Source organism: Styela clava, unplaced genomic scaffold (genome assembly GCF_964204865.1).
Source record: "Styela clava unplaced genomic scaffold, kaStyClav1.hap1.2 HAP1_SCAFFOLD_19, whole genome shotgun sequence".
In the NCBI taxonomy this organism is placed as follows: domain Eukaryota; kingdom Metazoa; phylum Chordata; class Ascidiacea; order Stolidobranchia; family Styelidae; genus Styela; species Styela clava.
Window position 1 is genome coordinate 408,762 of NW_027556646.1, and position 6,239 is coordinate 415,000.

The window sequence follows — 6,239 nt, forward strand, 5'->3', positions numbered from 1 at the left end:
CCCCGCACCGCTCTTTCTTGGCTCATTCGAAATTACTGTCTTTCGCTCTGACATGCCTTACCTAGGGTTAGGTTAGTATGCTTGCACGTTTGTACTTTAACTTTTTTCGGCTCGGCTTCTTTCGACGCCGATGCCGGCGACGCAGCACTCTCTCGCCCGCCAGCCACCGAGAAAAGGGTGCGCTCCGACCGGCCCCGCACCGCTCTTTCATGGCTCATTCGAAATTACTGTCTTTCGCTCTGACATGCCTTACCTAGGGTTAGGTTAGTATGCTTGCACGTTTGTACTTTAACTTTTTTTGGCTCGGCTTCTTTCGACGCCGATGCCGGCGACGCAGCACTCTCTCGCCCACCAGCCACCGAGAAAAGGGTGCGCTCCGACCGGCCCCGCACCGCTCTTTCATGGCTCATTCGAGTTTACTGTCTTTCGCTCTGACATGCCTTACCTAGGGTTAGGTTAGTATGCTTGCACGTTTGTACTTTAACTTTTTTCGGCTCGGCTTCTTTCGACGCCGATGCCGGCGACGCAGCACTCTCTCGCCCGCCAGCCACCGAGAAAAGGGTGCGCTCCGACCGGCCCCGCACCGCTCTTTCTTGGCTCATTCGAAATTACTGTCTTTCGCTCTGACATGCCTTACCTAGGGTTAGGTTAGTATGCTTGCACGTTTGTACTTTAACTTTTTTCGGCTCGGCTTCTTTCGACGCCGATGCCGGCGACGCAGCACTCTCTCGCCCGCCAGCCACCGAGAAAAGGGTGCGCTCCGACCGGCCCCGCACCGCTCTTTCATGGCTCATTCGAGTTTACTGTCTTTCGCTCTGACATGCCTTACCTAGGGTTAGGTTAGTATGCTTGCACGTTTGTACTTTAACTTTTTTCGGCTCGGCTTCTTTCGACGCCGATGCCGGCGACGCAGCACTTTCTCGCCCGCCAGCCACCGAGAAAAGGGTGCGCTCCGACCGGCCCCGCACCGCTCTTTCTTGGCTCATTCGAAATTACTGTCTTTCGCTCTGACATGCCTTACCTAGGGTTAGGTTAGTATGCTTGCACGTTTGTACTTTAACTTTTTTTGGCTCGGCTTCTTTCGACGCCGATGCCGGCGACGCAGCACTCTCTCGCCCACCAGCCACCGAGAAAAGGGTGCGCTCCGACCGGCCCCGCACCGCTCTTTCATGGCTCATTCGAGTTTACTGTCTTTCGCTCTGACATGCCTTACCTAGGGTTAGGTTAGTATGCTTGCACGTTTGTACTTTAACTTTTTTCGGCTCGGCTTCTTTCGACGCCGATGCCGGCGACGCAGCACTCTCTCGCCCGCCAGCCACCGAGAAAAGGGTGCGCTCCGACCGGCCCCGCACCGCTCTTTCATGGCTCATTCGAAATTACTGTCTTCCGCTCTGACATGCCTTACCTAGGGTTAGGTTAGTATGCTTGCACGTTTGTACTTTAACTTTTTTTGGCTCGGCTTCTTTCGACGCCGATGCCGGCGACGCAGCACTTTCTCGCCCGCCAACCACCGAGAAAAGGGTGCGCTCCGACCGGCCCCGCACCGCTCTTTCTTGGCTCATTCGAAATTACTGTCTTTCGCTCTGACATGCCTTACCTAGGGTTAGGTTAGTATGCTTGCACGTTTGTACTTTAACTTTTTTCGGCTCGGCTTCTTTCGACGCCGATGCCGGCGACGCAGCACTCTCTCGCCCGCCAGCCACCGAGAAAAGGGTGCGCTCCGACCGGCCCCGCACCGCTCTTTCATGGCTCATTCGAAATTACTGTCTTCCGCTCTGACATGCCTTACCTAGGGTTAGGTTAGTATGCTTGCACGTTTGTACTTTAACTTTTTTTGGCTCGGCTTCTTTCGACGCCGATGCCGGCGACGCAGCACTTTCTCGCCCGCCAGCCACCGAGAAAAGGGTGCGCTCCGACCGGCCCCGCACCGCTCTTTCTTGGCTCATTCGAAATTACTGTCTTTCGCTCTGACATGCCTTACCTAGGGTTAGGTTAGTATGCTTGCACGTTTGTACTTTAACTTTTTTCGGCTCGGCTTCTTTCGACGCCGATGCCGGCGACGCAGCACTCTCTCGCCCGCCAGCCACCGAGAAAAGGGTGCGCTCCGACCGGCCCCGCACCGCTCTTTCATGGCTCATTCGAAATTACTGTCTTTCGCTCTGACATGCCTTACCTAGGGTTAGGTTAGTATGCTTGCACGTTTGTACTTTAACTTTTTTTGGCTCGGCTTCTTTCGACGCCGATGCCGGCGACGCAGCACTCTCTCGCCCACCAGCCACCGAGAAAAGGGTGCGCTCCGACCGGCCCCGCACCGCTCTTTCATGGCTCATTCGAGTTTACTGTCTTTCGCTCTGACATGCCTTACCTAGGGTTAGGTTAGTATGCTTGCACGTTTGTACTTTAACTTTTTTCGGCTCGGCTTCTTTCGACGCCGATGCCGGCGACGCAGCACTCTCTCGCCCGCCAGCCACCGAGAAAAGGGTGCGCTCCGACCGGCCCCGCACCGCTCTTTCTTGGCTCATTCGAAATTACTGTCTTTCGCTCTGACATGCCTTACCTAGGGTTAGGTTAGTATGCTTGCACGTTTGTACTTTAACTTTTTTCGGCTCGGCTTCTTTCGACGCCGATGCCGGCGACGCAGCACTCTCTCGCCCGCCAGCCACCGAGAAAAGGGTGCGCTCCGACCGGCCCCGCACCGCTCTTTCATGGCTCATTCGAGTTTACTGTCTTTCGCTCTGACATGCCTTACCTAGGGTTAGGTTAGTATGCTTGCACGTTTGTACTTTAACTTTTTTCGGCTCGGCTTCTTTCGACGCCGATGCCGGCGACGCAGCACTTTCTCGCCCGCCAGCCACCGAGAAAAGGGTGCGCTCCGACCGGCCCCGCACCGCTCTTTCTTGGCTCATTCGAAATTACTGTCTTTCGCTCTGACATGCCTTACCTAGGGTTAGGTTAGTATGCTTGCACGTTTGTACTTTAACTTTTTTCGGCTCGGCTTCTTTCGACGCCGATGCCGGCGACGCAGCACTCTCTCGCCCGCCAGCCACCGAGAAAAGGGTGCGCTCCGACCGGCCCCGCACCGCTCTTTCTTGGCTCATTCGAAATTACTGTCTTTCGCTCTGACATGCCTTACCTAGGGTTAGGTTAGTATGCTTGCACGTTTGTACTTTAACTTTTTTTGGCTCGGCTTCTTTCGACGCCGATGCCGGCGACGCAGCACTCTCTCGCCCGCCAGCCACCGAGAAAAGGGTGCGCTCCGACCGGCCCCGCACCGCTCTTTCATGGCTCATTCGAAATTACTGTCTTTCGCTCTGACATGCCTTACCTAGGGTTAGGTTAGTATGCTTGCACGTTTGTACTTTAACTTTTTTTGGCTCGGCTTCTTTCGACGCCGATGCCGGCGACGCAGCACTTTCTCGCCCGCCAGCCACCGAGAAAAGGGTGCGCTCCGACCGGCCCCGCACCGCTCTTTCTTGGCTCATTCGAAATTACTGTCTTTCGCTCTGACATGCCTTACCTAGGGTTAGGTTAGTATGCTTGCACGTTTGTACTTTAACTTTTTTCGGCTCGGCTTCTTTCGACGCCGATGCCGGCGACGCAGCACTCTCTCGCCCGCCAGCCACCGAGAAAAGGGTGCGCTCCGACCGGCCCCGCACCGCTCTTTCATGGCTCATTCGAAATTACTGTCTTCCGCTCTGACATGCCTTACCTAGGGTTAGGTTAGTATGCTTGCACGTTTGTACTTTAACTTTTTTTGGCTCGGCTTCTTTCGACGCCGATGCCGGCGACGCAGCACTTTCTCGCCCGCCAACCACCGAGAAAAGGGTGCGCTCCGACCGGCCCCGCACCGCTCTTTCTTGGCTCATTCGAAATTACTGTCTTTCGCTCTGACATGCCTTACCTAGGGTTAGGTTAGTATGCTTGCACGTTTGTACTTTAACTTTTTTCGGCTCGGCTTCTTTCGACGCCGATGCCGGCGACGCAGCACTCTCTCGCCCGCCAGCCACCGAGAAAAGGGTGCGCTCCGACCGGCCCCGCACCGCTCTTTCATGGCTCATTCGAAATTACTGTCTTCCGCTCTGACATGCCTTACCTAGGGTTAGGTTAGTATGCTTGCACGTTTGTACTTTAACTTTTTTTGGCTCGGCTTCTTTCGACGCCGATGCCGGCGACGCAGCACTTTCTCGCCCGCCAGCCACCGAGAAAAGGGTGCGCTCCGACCGGCCCCGCACCGCTCTTTCATGGCTCATTCGAAATTACTGTCTTTCGCTCTGACATGCCTTACCTAGGGTTAGGTTAGTATGCTTGCCTTACCTAGGGTTAGGTTAGTATGCTTGCCTTACCTAGGGTTAGGTTAGTATGCTTGCACCGAGAAAAGGGTGCGCTCCGACCGGCCCCGCACCGCTCTTTCTTGGCTCATTCGAAATTACTGTCTTTCGCTCTGACATGCCTTACCTAGGGTTAGGTTAGTATGCTTGCACGTTTGTACTTTAACTTTTTTCGGCTCGGCTTCTTTCGACGCCGATGCCGGCGACGCAGCACTCTCTCGCCCGCCAGCCACCGAGAAAAGGGTGCGCTCCGACCGGCCCCGCACCGCTCTTTCATGGCTCATTCGAGTTTACTGTCTTTCGCTCTGACATGCCTTACCTAGGGTTAGGTTAGTATGCTTGCACGTTTGTACTTTAACTTTTTTCGGCTCGGCTTCTTTCGACGCCGATGCCGGCGACGCAGCACTTTCTCGCCCGCCAGCCACCGAGAAAAGGGTGCGCTCCGACCGGCCCCGCACCGCTCTTTCTTGGCTCATTCGAAATTACTGTCTTTCGCTCTGACATGCCTTACCTAGGGTTAGGTTAGTATGCTTGCACGTTTGTACTTTAACTTTTTTCGGCTCGGCTTCTTTCGACGCCGATGCCGGCGACGCAGCACTTTCTCGCCCGCCAGCCACCGAGAAAAGGGTGCGCTCCGACCGGCCCCGCACCGCTCTTTCTTGGCTCATTCGAAATTACTGTCTTTCGCTCTGACATGCCTTACCTAGGGTTAGGTTAGTATGCTTGCACGTTTGTACTTTAACTTTTTTTGGCTCGGCTTCTTTCGACGCCGATGCCGGCGACGCAGCACTCTCTCGCCCACCAGCCACCGAGAAAAGGGTGCGCTCCGACCGGCCCCGCACCGCTCTTTCATGGCTCATTCGAGTTTACTGTCTTTCGCTCTGACATGCCTTACCTAGGGTTAGGTTAGTATGCTTGCACGTTTGTACTTTAACTTTTTTCGGCTCGGCTTCTTTCGACGCCGATGCCGGCGACGCAGCACTCTCTCGCCCGCCAGCCACCGAGAAAAGGGTGCGCTCCGACCGGCCCCGCACCGCTCTTTCATGGCTCATTCGAAATTACTGTCTTCCGCTCTGACATGCCTTACCTAGGGTTAGGTTAGTATGCTTGCACGTTTGTACTTTAACTTTTTTTGGCTCGGCTTCTTTCGACGCCGATGCCGGCGACGCAGCACTTTCTCGCCCGCCAGCCACCGAGAAAAGGGTGCGCTCCGACCGGCCCCGCACCGCTCTTTCTTGGCTCATTCGAAATTACTGTCTTTCGCTCTGACATGCCTTACCTAGGGTTAGGTTAGTATGCTTGCACGTTTGTACTTTAACTTTTTTCGGCTCGGCTTCTTTCGACGCCGATGCCGGCGACGCAGCACTCTCTCGCCCGCCAGCCACCGAGAAAAGGGTGCGCTCCGACCGGCCCCGCACCGCTCTTTCATGGCTCATTCGAAATTACTGTCTTTCGCTCTGACATGCCTTACCTAGGGTTAGGTTAGTATGCTTGCACGTTTGTACTTTAACTTTTTTTGGCTCGGCTTCTTTCGACGCCGATGCCGGCGACGCAGCACTCTCTCGCCCACCAGCCACCGAGAAAAGGGTGCGCTCCGACCGGCCCCGCACCGCTCTTTCATGGCTCATTCGAGTTTACTGTCTTTCGCTCTGACATGCCTTACCTAGGGTTAGGTTAGTATGCTTGCACGTTTGTACTTTAACTTTTTTCGGCTCGGCTTCTTTCGACGCCGATGCCGGCGACGCAGCACTCTCTCGCCCGCCAGCCACCGAGAAAAGGGTGCGCTCCGACCGGCCCCGCACCGCTCTTTCATGGCTCATTCGAAATTACTGTCTTCCGCTCTGACATGCCTTACCTAGGGTTAGGTTAGTATGCTTGCACGTTTGTACTTTAACTTTTTTTGGCTCGGCT